Source organism: Petaurus breviceps, unplaced genomic scaffold (genome assembly GCF_028583685.1).
Source record: "Petaurus breviceps papuanus isolate PSGF00001 unplaced genomic scaffold, PetGlider_PUasm1.0 151, whole genome shotgun sequence".
Classification (NCBI taxonomy): Eukaryota; Metazoa; Chordata; class Mammalia; order Diprotodontia; family Petauridae; genus Petaurus; species Petaurus breviceps.
In genome coordinates this window covers 13,840,125-13,859,481 of record NW_027185712.1, presented here as the reverse complement: position 1 = coordinate 13,859,481, position 19,357 = coordinate 13,840,125, and the positions used below count along the sequence as shown (strand labels likewise).

At 44.0% G+C, this 19,357-nt stretch overlaps 1 protein-coding gene and 1 long non-coding RNA gene across 13 annotated transcripts in view; one reads left to right on the top strand and one right to left on the bottom strand.

The window, feature by feature from the left end:
- Positions 1-19,357, bottom strand: part of CELF4 (CUGBP Elav-like family member 4) — a 599,657-nt gene that overhangs the window by 295,382 nt on the left and 284,918 nt on the right. The window lies entirely within an intron of this gene.
- Positions 7,767-19,357, top strand: part of LOC138153748 (uncharacterized) — a 107,381-nt gene continuing 95,790 nt past the window's right edge. For 2 of the 3 annotated variants that reach the window (XR_011166441.1, XR_011166443.1), the window contains exons 1-2: positions 7,767-7,999; positions 17,971-18,034. This is a non-coding gene — a long non-coding RNA (uncharacterized lncRNA). The remainder of the gene's footprint in view (positions 8,000-17,970; positions 18,035-19,357) is intronic. The other variant, XR_011166444.1, reaches the window with a different exon arrangement.

The following is a 19,357-nucleotide window of genomic DNA, read 5'->3' as shown; positions in this document are numbered from 1 at the left end:
TGTTTGTTCCCTTTTCCTTCCCTTCAGGGAACTGTCTCCTGTCCCTCAGCTTGGCTTCCCTTGGTTTTCAGACCTTCTCTAAGGCTTATTATCCCTTAGCTGGGCTCCCTCACTTAGCTCTTTATTCTGTGTAAAACCTTCCATCCCAGCTCTTGCTTGGGCTTTCTTCCTCTTCTAGCGATGTGTCCATGGAGTCAATTGAATGTATTGGTGGAGAGAATGTGTAATGGGAATGTAAATTTTTAAGATCTTCCCTGCCCCTAGGCTTAAATGCACCTGGAGCCTGTGGTGGGAGGCTTGTTTCTCAGGAGATATTTTGTGATTGGGCAGTGGGTCAAGAAGGTTGTTACATTCTCTGAGCCAGGAGAAGGCTATATAAGCCCTGATGTGAGGCTTTGCTTTGGGGCTCACTTTGAGAAGTGTTGTGTGATTTGACCAGATGAAACTCTGGGCAGCCATTGTTGAGAGCCCACCCCTCACCTTTGAAAAACCCAGATGTTGATGCTTCCCTCTCTGGTAACTGATTTGGTATGGATGTAATGGTCGGACAGTTTGGAGGCCTGTCTGCTTGATATGTTTTTCTGTTTTCTTGTAACTTCTGTCTGTATACTCTGAAGTTTGGGGTGCCGACTTTCCCCTGAACAAGGTAAAATGATATGTTTGATTGATTAAAGTAAGCTTGTTAACCCATTCTGAGTTGCTTTCCTTTATCAAAGCAGATCCAAGAACCTGTGTTGGCAGCCACCCTGGGGACACTTGGGGTGCTTGCTGCTACAGAATGAGATGACTTTCTGAAAGGAAGGAGGAGAGTCTGGAGTGATAACAGATCCTGGAAAGGAGGGGATGAGAGGAGGGGAGAGAGGTTAGCTGGTATAACCTTGATGGGTAAAATTTTGTGGATGTTAAAAGAGTAAAGGATGGATAAAAGTAGAGACTGGGAGAAAATGGGACACCAGAGGGTTCTGGCTAAACTTCACTTATATTTCAGTTTCTCTCTACACAGATATGCATGCACTCAAAACCATATGGTTTCAAGATAGTAGTCTCTAGACATATCCATACAACATACACATATGAATGTATACACAATTGTACCCATGCACAATCATATTAATGCCCACATGTATGTGTTCGTGTCCACATGTAGCTTCTAACACACCTAGATTCTACATATAAAGAGAAGAAGGTTGGGATTGGTGAGTTGGGGAGGTAGCCCCACCATCTTCAGTTATCCATCCTCCTCTGATCAGCCTCTGGGTTCTTCCCTGCACTGAACCAATGCAGTTTGGGTGGGCGGGGGAAAGACCGTAAGTCGTTCAGGGAGAGCCTGTCTCAGACAACCCTGACGCTACACTCCATTTAAAATGCCGGACTCTAACTCGGCCTCCAGTATGAATCACACCGCAGATGGCTGGCCAGGGCTAAATTGATTCATAATGATTTGTGTCTCTCTTCTGCCCGGTAACTTTTCATTAGAGACACAGATGTCTTAATAACACTTTTGCCAGGGCCCTCTCATGTCAACCTAGAATGGCCTGATTCCGCTTTGGCTGTGTGGTGGGGGCAAGAGGCCATACAGGGAAGGACATGAGGATTGGAAAACTGGGGGGACACTCAGACTTGGGAATCTATTCTGGATACTCATCTCCTGGGTACAGAAATGAGGGACTGTTCCTTAGCAAAGATACCTCTTTGATTGGCTAAAGGTAGGTGGAGTTAGCTCCTCCTGCCTTGACTGTGTGACATCTAGACCAGCTCCCTCTTCTGATTTCTATCTCTGTGAATAACACTTCCATTCTCCCACCATTCATCCAGGCTCAAGGCCTTTCAAACCTTCCTTTCCCTTTTGCTTGCCTACTACCTCATCTTTATTTCCCAAGTTTTGTCAGTTATTTCTTTGAGATATTTCTGGCACCCATCCTTTCTTCTCTAGGTACCCTGCTGCTGTCCTGACCCAGGTTCTTGTCAACTCATGCCTAGACTGCTGCAATAGCCTCTTAAGGGACTCCTTGCCTCTACTCTGTTCCTGCCCTGATGTAGCCTAAATATCCCTGCCAGCTTGTGCATCCAGTAATGATATTTTCTTGCTTGTTCCAAAATCTATAATCCAGGGGTTCTTAACTTTTTGTGTGTCAGTCTAGTGAAGTCTAAAGACCCTTATGGCAGTCTAGTGAAGGCTAAAGACCTCTTCTCAGAACAAATAAGAATATTGTTTATAAACAAAGTTTTAAAATGCACAAAATAAAATGTATAGGATTACAAAGGGAACTAATTACATTTAACTCGTAAAAATATTTTTAAAAATTCTAGACCCCCTGGAATTTATCCATAGGCCTCTTGGAGATCCTTGGACCCCCAGGTTAAGAAACCATCATTAATGCCTATAAGATGAAGTCTGACCTTGTCAGTGTGGCAGTTGAGGTCCAGTCAACCATGACCTGGCCTAAAAAACCCATTCTTTCTACTCCACCTCTACCATAGAGCCTTCCAGCCCTGGCACATTAGTCTATTTATAGTCCTCTGAATATGTCAAATCCATTCCCACTGCCATGCCACTGATTCAATCAATCAACATTTATTAAGTGCCTACTATGTGTCAGACACTGTGCTAAGTGCTGGGGATATGAAAAGAGGCAAAAAGGCAGTTCCCACACTCCTCTAATGGGCGAGACAATATGTGAACAAATGTATACAAAGCAAGCTATCTACAGGATAAAAAGGAAATCATTGGCAGAGGAAAGGCGCTAGAATTAGAGGGGTTGGGGAAAGTTTCTTGTAGAAGGCAGGATTTGTAGGGACTTGTAAGCACAAACAAGGTGGGATTTTTGTTGTTTTCCTTTTTGGAGTTCAGTTTCTTAGGCTCAGGTTAAATTGTGAACATCTGAAGGATTAATCTCCTTTGAACCCTGATAATTCACAGGTGTGCTGTGTCCAGCAGGTTTTGTATCTTCTGACTCTGAGCCAATCAAGGGCTGAGTCTTTATCATATATTCTGGGAGGCTGGCATTTTGCTTTGGGGGTGCACTCATGAGAAGGATCTTTTGATTTCCTGGTAGAGACTCTGAGTAGCCATGTTAAGGAGCCCCACCCCAGATGTCTGTGTTCCCTCGATCCAGTGATGTATGTAGAGTATATAGCAATATTGCTTTTTTCAGATAGTTGGAGCCCCATCTGTTGGTCTTTGTGCTAATTTCTCTGCTTCTATTTTCTATACTCAGCTCTTTCTCTGTAATTAAAGTAGGATTGTTAACCCCTTTAAAGTTGTCTTTCCTTTATAAAGCAGATCAGAAGAACCTGTGCTTGCAGGCCATCCTGGGCATGCTAGGGGGCTTGCTGTTTATAGGACTTAAAAGGAAGCCAGTGAGGTCAGTAGTCTCCGTGGAGGGGAGAGACCAAGAAAAAGTTATTTGGAATTGACAATAAAGAAATCTTTGATCCATCACCTACTCTCTCCTCTAGTCCTTGCATTCTAGCTTCTACTCTCTATGATTGAAACTTCTCTAAGTTCCCCAGTGATGACCAAATCACCAAGTTCTAAGACCTTTTCTCAGTCTTCATTCTTTTTACCTCTCTGTAGCATTCTACACTATTAAATATCTTTTCCTACTGGACTCTTGGTTCTTCCCCTGGCTTCAGGGGCACCACACTCTACTAGCTTTTATGAGTGCTGATAAAATCACTCCTCTTAGCCCCATCACTGGCTCTTATTTTCCCAAAACCTAACCTCAAATATTCTCCAGGGTTTGATCCTTTCTCTTCTCTTACAACTCTTCCCTGGTTCTCATTTCCTCCCATAGTTTCATGTATCCACTCTGTGCTATTGCTTTAGAAATCTCTATCTTCAATCCTGGTCTTGGTTTTGAACTCCAGACTTTCACCTTCAACTGCCTAAAGAATCATAGATTTAGAAGTGGAAAGTACCTTCAAAGCCATCTAATTCAATTGCTTTATTTTATACATGAGGAAACTGAGGCTCAGGGAAGTTAAGTGTCTTGCCCATGGTGACATAGACAGTAAGTGTCTAAGGCAGAATTCAAACCTGTGTCTTTCTAATTCCAAGTCTATTGTCAAATATGCCATACAACTCTGTCTATTGTCTATCTTTATATGGATGTCCTTCTGGCACCTTAAAGATAATATGTCCCAAACTGAGCTGATTATATTTCCTCTTTTCTTCCTGATTTCACTATAATTATTAGTGTTACCACCATTCACCCTTTGCCCTGTGCTTAAAACTTTGGTATTAATTTTTTTCTCTTTCCTCCCCCTTAATTCTCATGTCCAGTTCCTTGCCCATTCTATAAGTTCCATCACCGGACAATCTCTTGTGTCAAACCTATCTTATCTATTTTCATTGCTTCTTGTTGTTGTTCAGTCATTTCAGTCATGTCTGACTCTTTGTGACCCCATTTAGGGTTTTCTTGGCAAAGCTACTAATGTGGTTTGCCATTTCCTTCTCCAGCTCATTTTATAGGTGAGGAACTGAGAGGCAAACAGGGTTAAGTGACTTGCCCAAAGTCACACAGCTAGTAAGTGTCTGAGGCCAGATTTGAACTTAGGAAAATGAATTTTCCTGATTCCAAAAGCACCGTTTTATCCACTGTGCCATCTAATTGCTTCATTTCTATTGCTACCACCCTCATTTAGATTTTCATCGACACTCTGGACTACTATAATGTCCTCTTAACTAGACCCCTTCCCTGCTCCAACCCATCCTTGATAATTTTGTTAGGTTAACAGGTCACACAATACTTTAAAAACCTTCAGTAGTCCCCTATTCTCCACCTAGAAAAGATCAGGCTCCTTTGCCCGGAATTCAAAGCCTCACTGTCTCCCCAGTTTGGCTCTCTTATACTTTCCCAGAATCACTCCTTTCCACTTCCATCCCACATATTCCTAAACAAATTGAATTTCTCTCTGCTCCTTGAATGCCCTACATTTAGGCATCTTTGTGTCTGCTCATGCCCTTCCCTTGCCTAGAATGCCTGCTCTACCCTTCTTCAAATGGTGACTGCCCACTCATCCTTCAAAACCCAATCCAAATGCTGCCTCCTCCAGGAAGGCTCTCCTGACCCTTCACTGATTTATGATGGCAGTTTCCTGGGACTTCTCAGATCACTTTGTTTTATAACTTTGGTTGGCACTCATCATCAAGGCATTCTGATGGCATAGTGAATAGACGAGGCTTGAAGTCATGGACGACATGAGTTCAGCTCCTTCCTAAGACATTTGTAATGGACCTTGCGATCCTAAACAAGTCACTTCTTCTTAGTCTCAGTTTCCCCATCTGTAAAATGGGGATGATAATAATACCTCATGAGGTGGTTGGGTTGATCAAATTAGATAAAATATGTAAAACACTTTGCAAACCTTAAAGCGTTATGTGGTAGCTACGATCATATAAGCTTGTGTAATAAAGGTTTCCTCCCTCTACCAAACTGTTAGCTCTGTAAGGGCAGGGAATGTTTATTAATGTTTGATGGATGAATAGATGATTGTTCTGATTTCACTTCAAGGTGTGTGTGTGTGTGTGTGTGTGTGTGTGTGTGTATTGTGTCTCCAGATAGACAAATCCTAGGTCCCAGGAGGGCAGCCTTCATTAAGCTCCTTGAGGGCTGCGGCTGGCTCACTTTTGTACTTTTACCCCAGAGCCTAGCATGGTGTCTGGCACAAACTAGTTACTGAATAAGTACTTATTGATTAATTGATTGCTGCTGTTCTCTTTGCCTGAAATGTCTGCCTCCCTCCTACCTTCCCCAATCCTTTGTCGTTTGGTCATTTCAGTCTTGTCCAACTCTCTGTGACCCCATTTGGAGATTTTTAGCAAAGATACTGGAGTGGTTTACATGTCCTTCTCCAACTGATTTTACAGATGAGGAAACTGAGACAAACAGGGTGAAGTGACACCTACAGTCACATAGCTGGTAAGTGGCTGAGGCCAGATTTGAACTTGGGTCCTGGCCCAGTGCTCTATCCACTGTGCCACCTGGCTGCCCAAATCCTACCTGTCCTTTAAGGCTTCAGTTTAATTTTAAAACATGAACTATAATGTCAAGCCACTGGCTATGGGTTATCCTGTATTGTCTTCTTATTGTTTCATGGGTCTGATTCTGGCCTTCCCAGTTAGAATGTGAACTCTCTAAGGTTAGGTACCTCCCCTGCCCCCACACCTTCTTCCTGTGTCCCTTATCATCCATTACATAAAGACAGGCACACACAGGAAACTCAGTAACTACTGGTTGAATGAACTTGCAGAATGAATGGTTGAAAAGTTCCCCTGGAACCAAACTGGGACTATCAGGGCTGATACTCCTCAATTTAGGAATCTGTAATGGCCTCTTATTTTCCATTTTATCCCCAGTCTGGCCCTAAAGTCCCTTCTGTTACAACAACTTTCCTTTTCTAACACACACACACACACACACACACAATCTTCTGTGACTTTCTCACATAACATAATCTGGTCACTTTAGTCAGATTGGTTATCTGCCCTCCATATGACAGAGCATAAAGAGAATTGGTTTTGGAAACAAGAGACTATTCCTGGCTTTGGGGGGACCAATCTGCTGTGTGTCTTTGGGAGTTTCACAGCCTCTCTGAACTTCGGTTCCTACTTCTGTAAAATAGGTATAATAAGACCTGTCCTAAATACCTTGAAGGGCCTTTGTGAGGATCAAACACAATTATGGAAAGGAGAGTGCTCTGAGAAGTATGAAAATAAATATGGTTTCTGGTTTACTCTTGGGGAAAAAAAGCAAGGAGGGTGTGGGGAGAATCATCCCTTTTGTTCTCAACTATAAAAGGCTAGAGAGGGTGCAGCTGAACAGGCCCTGATAATTACTGTTATCTGCTGATCCATAAGGCTGCCCACATGACCGTTGGGAGCCACAGCCCTGACACTGAAGTGGTCCTGGGGCCTGCTCTCCTCCTCTTCCTCTACCCCCACATTTCCCCAGCCCTAAAGCTTGCCTTTTCCACACCCCTTGACAAGGGCAGCTGACAGAAAGGCTCTGGAAGACTGCTCCAGCAAGCCTGCAGTGGGGGCTGAGTTCTTTTAGGGTTTCCAACTCTTCCAGACACTAATCCCTCTCTGCATCACCTGGTCACCTCACTCAGAGCTTCACTGTGGAGCTGAAGTGGTATTTTGGTGGAGAAAGACAGTTTCAGGGTCCCATTTCTGCAACCCTCCCATTCACATGATTGTGGGGTCCACGGACTGAGTAACCTATCTCATGGCCCTTGGGAGAAGTTCAGAGCCCCAAGCACACATATACACTTGCAAGCAGATACATATGTGTGCTCACAGACATCCCTTGCCTACACATACTTACCTGTGCCCAGTGTACAGGAGAGTATGCCCACCCCATAGATGGTCACACACACACCCACACAGTGAGTGCTTCCCTGTGTACACAGGCACTCACATGCATACTGCACACCCACTCCATGGGCACGCCCTTGACTCTCCACATTCATGCACAGGCACACTGGTAGACAGACCCTCCCCCCCCCCCCCCCCCGTGCCCATGGAGTGGGCCCCCCCCCCACCCCCCCCCCTCCCCCACCCACACCTCACACCCCCCCCCCCCCCCCCCCCCCCTCCCCCCCCCCACCTCCACCCCACCCCACCGCCACACCCCCACTCCCCACCCCCCCCGCTAGTCATGTCTTCACACATGAACTGGCACACCCGTCTACATCATACACACATTAATCCCACCCACTCCCCACCCCCATGAATACACCCACACACACAGATGCTCTCCTACAGGCACACACCCATTCACATGTGCCTGTCTGTTGAGCCCAGAAGACGGGAATCTGGCCTGTGGAAGGGAATGGGAATATCCTGATCAGAGGAGAACGCAACCGGGAACAGATCTGTCACTGTCAGCTTAAGGATGCAGCTCTGGACAAGCAAATTAAGTGCTTCAATTCACAGGTTTTTGAAAGCTGGTATGTTTTTTTTTAATGGTGAATGGCAGCCCTGAGGAGCAAGGTGAGGTGGGATAGGGAGCCAGGTACAGGCTAATGGGTTAATTGGGGGGGGGGGACTGGGAACAAAGGAGATAATTGGCTGCCTCTTCCCCTCCTTCCCCTTCCTCAACTGAAAAGTCTAGGGTGGTATCTTCAGCAGTGTAGAAGCCACCCTGCCCTGGACAGGAGTCTTCTCAGTCTTGGGAGCTGAACAGGGAGGTTCCCTCATTTTTAGGAAGCTACCTATGGATGAAGAAGCCCACAATGGGTCTCTCTGACTTGATTTGACTAGATGTCAAGTCCACAATGGGTCTCTTTAGTTTGACTTGACTATGTCTTGGTTTCTCCATGAGTCAAAACAGAGTTAGAAAAATTATCCTTCAATTACAGTATGAGAGATTTGAGTTAGGTATAAGGAAAGAAAGCCAAGAGGAAGAAAGATTTCTGGGGTGTGACCTTTAACCATTTGCTGTCTGACACAGGCAAAGAGTTTCTCAAAAGAGGACCATAAGACTCAAGTCAGAAATGGAGGGAGGCTTAAAAAAAAAGTCCTTCCTGAATGAGATGGGCTACAAGGTTCATTCTGAGCTTAGAGTTTGGCTCTGGCACTAATTCACCATGTTACTTTGGGCATCAGATCTCAGTTTCTTTATTTGTGAAATGAATGGGGTTGAGAGGGTTGATCTTTAAAGTCCTTCCCATTCCCATCATCCTGTGATTGTCTATTGTTGGGAAATGAACCATGTGAGGCTTCAGGACTGGAGGTACCTAGGTAGTTAAGTGGATATAGTTCTGGGCTTGAAATCAAATAAGACCTGAGTTTCTGACATCAAACACTAGCTATGAGACCCTGGGAAAGTCATTTAACCTGGTTTCCTCAACTGTAAGATGAGGGAAAATAATAGTGCCTACCTCCTAAGGTTTTTGTGAAGCTCAAATGAGATGAGATTTGTAAGGTGCCTGGTACTTTCATTGATGCTTAATAAATGTTTGTTTTTTTCCTACCTGCAGGGATTCCCTCTTAGTCAAATATCTTTAGGACCACTGGGAAGGTGTCACAACAACAGAGAGGGAATATTTGGCACAGGCCAGAGTCTGGTTTCATTCTTATTCTAATATGACCTCCACTGGACAAATGATCTGAGCTGTGTGTTTCTACAAGTGGAGATGGGTTGCACTGAACCACCACCCACAGTCTCACCTCATGTCTCTTGGGACCAAAGAGTATGAGAAATACATAGGATTTTTTCTGGGGCTGAGGCTGGGGATCAATCTGTGGTCAGGGTCACTCAGGGAAGGATTAGTCTGTGGGAGAAATTAGGTGATGAACCTCAGCTAAGATGGGGTCAAGGTGTGATTGGGGCCAGGGGTCAGTCTGGAGCTGGGTTTCAGGGTCAGTTTGGCATCAGGTCCTTGAATTTTTCTAATTGGTCCATGCTGGAACTGAACTTGTGACCTTAGTCTCATTAGCTGAACACTTCAACCCATTGAGTTAACCTTCCCAGACAGCCTTCTTGGAAGAAGCCAAAACCCCATCCTTTTAACCTCTCTCAGAGTCTCCCAGGAAATGCTCACATCTTTTGTTTTTCTTAATTAAAGTAGCAGGAGCCAGGATTCCGTCTCCAGAGATACAGCCTCCTGTCTAGATGTCTTCATTTGGACTGTCCCAGCATTCTCACGCTGGCAGCCTGAGAGGCCGGGGATCTCTCCAAAGCCCTGCTGGGGAGGAGAGCCACTTGAGCCTTGGATGGGCTCCTCCATAACCTTATGGCATCGGGGACCCACCCATCCAGCATTCTGTCCCTCTACCCCTCTCCTAAGGCCTGCTTCAGCCCCTTCCTCCTCCTGACCAATTTTAGAAGAAGCAGCCTGCAGCTCTCCTCTGGCAGGCATAGACCCCTCACAACAGCTGTTTGATGTTCTGCAATTTTCCCTCAGACACCCCTCTTGAGTTCGTGAACTTTTTGGAAGTTCTCCCATCCCTAATACATATTTGCCAACTTCCCTACTACCTTCTCATTCCAGAGCCCATAGATTCTTTGGAGAAGGGAAAAGTTACAGCTCACAAATATTTACTGAACTGCTATTATGTGCCCAAACTTGTGCTAGGCAAAATGGGTACTGGGGGAAACCAAAGAACGGACAGACATGATCCCTGCCCTGTGAGAGCTTCCAGTCAAGTATGTTAAGACCAGTTTCCCAAGGATACTCACATTTCTTTTTGTGATGTTTGAGACTCTCCAAAAGAGAAAGGGAGTCAGAAATGGGTTTCCATTGCCCACTGTTCCACTAACTAGTCACGTGACCATGAGCAAGTCATATCACATTGCTTTAGGGCCTCAGTTTTTATAATTTGGAAAATGAAGGTGTTGGATCACTAGATTTTCCCTAAGGCCCCTTCTAGGTTTAACATTCTATGGTTTCTTTTTCTTTTTTTGGTCTTTTTTTGGGGGGGGAGGGGAGGCAGGGCAATTGGGGTTAAGTGACTTGCCCAAGGTCACACAGCTGGTTTAAGTGTTAAGTGTCTGGGGCTGGATTTGAACTCACGTCCTCCTGACTCCAGGGCCAGTGCTCTATTCACTGCGCTATGTACCTGCCCTGATTCTATGGTTTCTTAAGTCACGCCCTTCTGATCTATCTCCTTTTTCTCCTCACACATACCATCTATTTCAGCCTGACTGATCTATCACTTCACAGACCCAATATTTCTCCCTTCCATATGTAGGAAGGAGAAAAAAAAATCACACACATGTATACAAACATACATACACATGCAGTGCATATATTCATACATGCAACATACATTCACATATAAATATATGTGAAATGTGAAATAAGCATCATATATGTATGTATATATGTATACAAATACACATACACACATAAATTAAAAATCTACATATCGATGTATCTGTCTATGTATGTATTTATGTATCTATCTGTCTGTCTGTTTATGTATGTATGTATCTGTCTGTCTACCTATGTGATAGATTTCTATTTTTTGATTTTGAACAAATCACAAATAGTCATTTCTCTCTCTGTGCCTTTTCTCTGACTGGAATGCCTTGCTTCCCCCTCTATACCTATCCAAATTAAAACCATCCTTTAACACCCAGATCAAATCCCAGCTTCCCCAGGAAGGTCCCTCACTACTCTCTTTTTCCTCTTATCCCCTAGAGTATTTACAGCCAGAGCCAGAATCTTAAGCACTCTATCAGTTCATCTCAGTCAGTCTTATCTGGCCAACTAGACTCGCCTGAGGGCCAGGCCTGTGGTTTCTCCTTCATCTCCAGCTCCCCTACGTTTTCAGGAAAAGACTTACTGAGGGATGGGTTCAGATACATTGCCATCCCAGACCAAAGGCACCCTGTGTTGCGCCCTGCCCATCTATTTGGGAATAGGTTCCCTGGGCATCTTCCACAAGTTTCTTGTTAAGTCATAAGGACATATGATGTAGTCCTAGAAGAGACTTTAGAGATCATATGGTAAAACTCTTTCTTTTACAGATAAGAAGCAAGTAGCTGAGTCAGAATTTGAACACAGGCCCTCTGACTCTGATCCTGCTTGCATTGTACTACCCAGCTCCTTCCTGTTGTCCTTTTGGATTCTGACCTGGGTGCAGGCTCCTGCCAACCATCGCCACCCCCCACCCCAGGAAAGACCATAAAAGGGGGCTCCTGGCCAATAATGAATGCAAATGACAGGTGCTTAGGTTGGCTAATGTGCCATTTGCTGGAGCGATCTGCAGCCTAAGCAAGCCCTGGACGCTAGCTGCCAGAGAGCCCAGCCGACCCAAGCACAGAAAGGAGACATTTTACAGCCTGCACGCTGTCCCTGTCTCTCTCCCCATCTAATAATAGTCCAGACAAAATTAGTTCCTCCTCTGATGTGCTTGCGCTTGGGGATAGGGAGGGAGAGTCAGAGAGAGGGGAGAACCTGCAGAAGACAGGGCGGGGAGAGAGCGGGAAGGAGAGCCCCAGCAGGAGGGGTGGAATTGCAAAGGATCAGGTGGGGATGGTTCAATTTCAGACAGTGACCTTCAATGAGAAGACTCTTCCCCTTTATAGTGACTCCTTGGCCATTCTGGCAGCAGAGAGGATCTCCTAGAAGGAGGGGAGGGAGGAGGGGAGCGAATGGGGTGGGGAGTGACTAGAGTGGGGGAAGGGAAGGGAGAAGAAGCAAATGACAAGTACAGAGAGTATGCATGGTGCAGAGGCCTGAAAGGACCAGTCCTTGGATCTTGGCTCCATTTTGAGCAAATCACTCCTTCTCTCTTGGTTTCTGTTCCCTCCTTTATAAAATGAGGAGGTTGAAATAGATGGTCTCCGAGGTTGGATTCAGGCCCAGCTAGACCTGTCTTTAACTCCTGGCTGTAGGCAGAAGTGGTCAGGAACTGATCAGTGGACTCTTCCCTGTCCCCGCCCTCCTTTTTATAATCCTCAATTAGCTGTGTCTTGCATGCATTAAATACTTAAACATTTGTTGAATTGAGTTTTGGGAGGAATTTGAGTTTTCTGTTTCCTATCCTGGAATTTCTCCCACTCCCTCCAAACATCTCCTGAGTTATCTATCCTTTGAGTCCAGTTCAAATACTCCTTTGTGAAGTGTCCCCTGATGGACAGATTAGACAATCTTCTTCCCTCAGACCTCACCTAGCATTTTGCTTCAAACCACTAGAACACACAATACATTATTATGTATTATAGTTATTTCTTTAAGTGTCATATCTCATGACTAAGGCTATGGGGTCTATGAGATCAGAGGCTCACATGAATGCTTCTGCCTAGGTCGGCACCGTGTTCAGCTCTCTCATCTACTGGTGGCTTATCAAATGAATGAATGAATGAATCTCTCATTGTGGAAGACTTTGCCTTTTCTGAAGAGATTTTAGACAGTAACCAGAAAGGACTTCAGAACTCATGTAATCCAACCTTCATTTTACACATGAGACAATGGAGGCTTGTACAAGGTCACTTGGATAGGAAGGGACAGAGCCCTGGTGTTCAAACCCAGGTCCTCTGACCAGTCATCCATTCATTCCCCATAGCGTTTATTGGTCACCTATATACATGCAAACCACTGCGCTCTAGGCTGTTACTGAAGAGGTACACAACAGTCAGGAGCACTGTCTCCAGAAGGCCCTGGTTAAAATGAGCATATGGTACCTGGGACTGGCCCTTCTGCCTGCATCCATTTGTAGACAATCATTTTATAATGCTTCCCATCTGTAGAGCACTTTATGCTTCTCAATATACTTTCACATACATGATCTCATCTGATTCTCATCACCCTGGGAGATAAAAAGAGCAGGTATCCATTATCCCCATTTGACAGATGAAGAAATTGAGACATACATAGAGGAAAAAAAAGAGTTTCTAGGCATATTTCCTCTGTCAAACCCTACTAATTCAGAATAATTGGAGGCAGGAAGGCAGAAGGAAGTCAGCTTGAGATGGTCAATACTTCTAAAGCAATGCATTTTATTACTCAACCTTATGGCTAAGTATTTCAAACTCAAGATTCTAAAGGGACCACTTTAATGAATAGGTAAGAAGAATTTGTAATTATCAACATCCATTTACACGCAAGTGTAATGTGCCCAAGTTCCTTCTTGGAAACCTACAGTGCTGGCTTCAATGAATAGATAAGAATACTTTGTAATCAGCAGGGTCTATTTACTCACCAGCAGAAATTTTGTTCTCTTGAATGGACACTTCCCTCTGACTCAGTTTCCCCAACACATTTTGTCTTCCTTGATATTGTAAAGGTCAACTACAATCCTGGCCCAGGTTCAGCTGTCTCAAACTCTGAATGAATGAGGCTTTCCTGTAATATATTTTTAAAAATGTGACTTGTGCCTATTCTACAGCTCCAGAGCAGATGATGTTCTTTGTTTATGAGAGAAATTAGGCCAAATCTAACATTTCCACAGATGGAGGAGCCTGAATTATTTATCAGAGGCTCATGAATTTTGTTCTGGCAAAATAGTACGGCCGTTGTCAGAGGCAGGTTCCTATCTTGCCACTGGAACAGTTCGACCCCAAATGCTCTCCATGCTTCCCATGTTCCAGAGACTTGGCTGGTTCAGGGCACGGGGTACAGGCCTGGGTGTGGAGAGTCCCTCGGGGTTTCAGAGTACTGCTACACATTAGGGCTGTGTGCCAGAGGGAGATGAGTGGGTTTGACTTCACACAAGCATCAAGCTCCTGAACAACTGGGGAAAGCTGAGTTCCATTCCAGAGGTACTGATTAGGGGAGTTTAATTCTTAGTAAAGGGATCCTCACACAGTTATTTAAAAAGCAAGGAATTATTTTTGTAAAGCCCTCCATTTTGGGCAACCTGGTATAGTAACGAGAGTGGCAGATTTGGAGTCAGGAAGATATGAGTTCAAATCCTGCCTCGGATGCTTACTAGCAGTGTGACCCTGGACAAGTCATCTAAGCACTTAGAACCTCAGTTTCCTCATCCACAAAATTGAGGTAATAATACCAAACAAAATGATATATGTGAAGGACTTTGCAAACTTTTAAACTTTTAAGTTTATATATATACAATATTTTGTATACAATCAACAATGACTACTATTAGTATTCAGTTGCTAAGTATCCATTTGTGTCCATGAAGTTTTCTGAAATTATAGAATGTTAGATTATGGAGACCATATAGTTCATCAATAAATTATTTAGCCCAACTTCCTTTTTTTTAATAAATGAGGAAACAGAGTCCCAGAAAAGAAAATGTTCCTTGCCCAAGAGTCACACAGCTTAGTTGATAGCAAAAGTAGGACAAGAGCCAGGTTTTCTGACAGAGTCATCTTTCCATCACAAAGGGGGAGGGGTGGTGGGGAGGTCATTTCCACTGGTCTTTACCAAGGCAGATACAGAGTGTGTTATTTCTTTCTTTAGAACCCTACCCTAAGGCCAGTGAATAGAACCCAGATACAGGTAGTTGAAAGAAAGCAAAGCTAACCATTTGTGGCATATTAGCATTTCTGAAGAATTTCTTGCTCCCTTACCTTGTAGGGATATAGTCAAGAAATGGAAAACCCTGCCCCCTGCCTTCAGGAAGCCTAGAATGTATTGTAAGAGGGGAGACAGGATACAATGACACACAAAAAGTCACTTAAGCACACTCCCTTCAGAATGCCCTCCCAGATTTCATCAAACTGGTCCCTGATGCATTTTCAGTGGGAGAATAATGGTTAGGGGTGTTCTATGTATAAATTATTTTTAAAACATATGTTGAAGGCATTTTTTTCACTCTTGTCACAGGGTGGGGGAGCAAGAGGGAGTAGGGAAAAGTGAGGGTGAGTGGTACCATCTTGGCCCTGCCTGGTCTGAAGTGATGGAAATAATGTGTCAAAGAAGGGACAGGGAAAAGACATGATTTAAGAGGAAAACTAGATGAGTGAGGAAGACATGGGGGCAAAATTGCCATTGTCCATGACAGTGAACTTGACCCAGAATTAAAGAGGAAGTGGAGGAGGTGGTTGTGGTGGTGGTGAAGGAGGAGGAGGAGAAGGAGGTGGTGGTAGAAGTAAAGGAGAGGAGTTTAGATTGTCTTTTGGAAATTACACAGAACTTTTAGTGACCTAAGCTACTCGGTGGAACAAAGGCCCATCCTTTCAACATCCATATTTGTTTGGTGATGTTGTATGGCTACCAGTCAAGCAGTACCACAGTCCCCAAAGAATTCAAGTTGTGGGTCACTCAAAGGGTGACAGAGAGGCCCTTGGTAGATATGAATAGGGCATGCCATATTACCAACGAACAGCTATATAGGAGAAGTTGTGTCAAGGATGTTATCAGAATTGTAGGACTGGAAAAGAAGGTGTGCCTGTCATGTGGTGAGAATGAGGGATAGCCAGTAGACAGTCTGTTCGTCCTATGGTACATACACACTATAGGACATCTAGAGGAAGTCCCCTGGAAGGTTGCATAGAATCTCTGTGGAAGATTTACTGGACAATATGAACAAAAGTCAAGAAGCATAACAAGATGCAGTGGGGCACTGCCTTTAGCTATGGAGTGAGTATATATATTGAAAAGAGTATGGATCTCTTCTAGAATATGGAAGCAGATGGAGTCAGTGTGGTTCAGTGGAAAGAATGTTGGATGGAGCCAGAGGACTTGGATTCAAATCTTGCCTCACTTGTTATCTATGTGACTTTGTACAAGTCACTGAACCTCTTCAGGTCTCACATTCTTCATTTGTTAAATGAAGGGTTTGGTCTAGATGACCTCTACGGTCCCTTCTAACTCTAATTTCATATTCTATTAAAGTGACAATATATCTCTCATTGACTAATGTGTATAAAGATAATGATGATGTTTGTCAGGTGGATACACAGCTAGGATATATAGAGAAGATACAGAACTCCACTAATCTCTGATTTTTCTTTAAAACCCAGGCCATTTCTTCCTTTAAAATGAATAAAACCCATTTATGCATTAACCCGTTGTACTGTAAGGTCTTTGAGGGCAAGGATTGCCATTTGCCCCTTTTTGCATTCCCAGCACTTAGCATAGTAACCAATACATAGTAGGAACTTCATAAATGTTTATTGAATTAAATTATGCAAACTAAGTCAGAAAACTTGGGTTCTAGCCCTGGCTGTGCCACAAAGAACTGGGAGATGTTGGACATATCACTTTACCACTGTGCCGATCTTCCACTGAAATGAGCATGTCTCTTCACTGAGTTTCTCACATGCTAGTAACAAGGACTTACACGTATAAAGTGCACTCAACTTTTTTAAACGCTTCGCCATCGCATCCCTATTTGGATACTGCAAATTAAGTAGAGCAGGAATTATCTTCACCTTCTGGGAGATTGGCCGGTTGACGCCTAGAGAAGTGAAATCTCTTACTTGAGCTAACACATGGAGTCATTGCTGCATTCTGGACTGTCATACTTCTCTGTTCCAAGTCCCATGATCCCCTGTGTTATGTGTGTGTTATATCCTGATAGCAACTCACTTTAACTCTCTGGACTTTAAATTCTTTGTCTATAAAATAATATGGGGCTAGATAATTGCTAAGAGTCCTTCCAGGTCCAATATTTTTTTCCTTTACAGTTATTGAATAAAATGAGGCCAGCTTGCACAGAAACAATGACTTCTTTTGTGCCAAGTTTGCATCTTGAGGGTCAATTTAAATATTTAGTGACTACAGGAAAGGTGGGCAGCTAAGTGTCATAGTTGATAGAGACTCATCTTCCTGAGTTCAAATCTAGTCTCAGACACTTAGGGAAAGCCACTTAACCCTGTCTGCCTCAGTTTCCTTATCTGTATGAGGTGGAGAAGGAACTGGCAAGCTACTCCAGTATCTTTGCCAAGAAAACCCCCAAATGGGGTCATGGAGATTCGGACACAATTGGATAACAACAATACCAGAATGGTGGTTACTGGTTTAAATGTTGAAGTATATGACTTCCACCTTTTTCATCTGGGCTTGAGTAGAAGTACCATCTACCACTAAGATGTATGAGAGGACATTGTGGTATGTAGGGTTAAGGGAGGAAGGAATCTTCAGACAGAGAACCCAGCATCCAATCCCATTTCTGCCCCTTACTACTTACTACCCATGAGCCTTTATGTAACTCATTATCCAGAGGTAACTCTCTGGACTTCGATCAACTTTCTCACCTATAAAATGAATGTTTGTATTTTTATTTTTTTGCTTTTTGGAGGGCAATTGGGGTTAAGTGACTTGCCCAAGGTCACAAGGCTAGTTTTTGTGTTAAGTGTCTGAGGTCAGATTTGAACTCAGGTCCTCCTGACTCCAGGGCCGGTGCTCTATTCACTGCTCCACCTAGCCGCCGCTGAATGTTTGTACTGAGTGATTTATAAGAATTCTTTCAGTTCTATTCTTCTAGATTTAATTAAAGCTCACTTTTCTATAGCACCTTAAGGTTTGCAAAACACAAACCACCTTCTTCACAATAACCTGTGTGAGAGAGGTAGTGCAAATATTATTAACCTCATTTTGCAGATGGGGAAGCTGAGCCTCTGGAATGTGAACTTACTTGCTGTCTGTGTCACAAGAAGTATCTGAGGTAAGATTTGAACCTAGGCCCCCTGACCCTAAGTCTATCACTCTGTCCCTCTCAAGGCAGGCTCCATCTTGCCTCCGTGTTACTCATAGTGGGTCTCCCAGCTGCAGTGTCCTTGCCTTTCCTTTCAAACTTTCCAAATACTAGTCATCCTTTAAGGCCTAGCTCAAGTGCTGTGTGCTCCAGGACACCTTTCACTTCTCCCTTCTGTCAGCATTGCCCTCAGAAAGCAATGTGAGACAGAATGGGATTGGGGGGACAATTTGGTCCAGAACTGAATTGTTACATGAGCCTGACTCTGGTCTTCCCAACCTGGTGGCAAAGACCAGATGTCCTCCTCCTGCTTCTCCTGTTTCCTGTGCAGGACTGGCCAATGAAAGATGGAAGGCACTGTATCTTAGTCATCTTTGAATATCTTGGCGTCTACGTTGGGTCTAGAACACATTATGCACTCAAAGTCAGGCAGTCAATAAACATTTCTAAATGCCTGTGTCAGGCACGGTGCTAAGTGCTGGGGATGCAAAGAAAGGCCAGCCCCTGTTTTCAAGAAGATCACAGTAAAAAGGAGAGACAAGGTACAAACAACTGTACAGATAAGCTGTATGCAGCATAAATGGGAAGGCGCTGGAATTAAGGAGGGGAAAGGCTTCCTGTAGAAGAGAGGATATAAGCTAAAACTTGAATGAAGATAGGGAAGCTGGGTTTTAGAGATGAGAAGAGCATTCCAGGGAAAATTCTCAGAGTCAAGAGATGGAGTATCTTGTTCAAGGAACAGCAAGGAGGCCTGTGACACTGAATCTCAGAGTATGGGAGGGGGAGAGATGTAAGGTTTAGGAAGATTGGAAAAGTGTGTGTGTGTGTGTGTGTGTGTGTGTGTGTGTGTGTGTGTGTGTGAGTGAGAGAGAGAGAGAGAGACAGACAGACAGACAGACAGACAGAGACAGAGACAGAGAGAGAGAGACAGAGAGAGATGGAGACAGAGAGAGAGTGCTTATGAAGGACTTTGAAGGCTTTGAACACCAAACAGAGGATTTTATATCAAAGGAAGATCTGCTGAATGAAATAATGAACTTGCCCCAGTAGATGGACCAAAGGAAAAGGAGAAGGAAACGGTAGGGGAGAGGTGGAAGAGGATGGGAAACAAGAACAAGGGAAAGGAAATAAAGGAGAGAAGGGGACAAGAAGGGAGAGGTAGAAAGCAGGGAGCAAAGGGAAAGAAGATATTGGAAATGGGTAGGTAGTTTAGAATAGGAATACAGCCTTAGAGACCACCTCATTCTACCCTCTGATTTTACAATTGAAGAAAGCAAGGCCCAGGCACCTTAA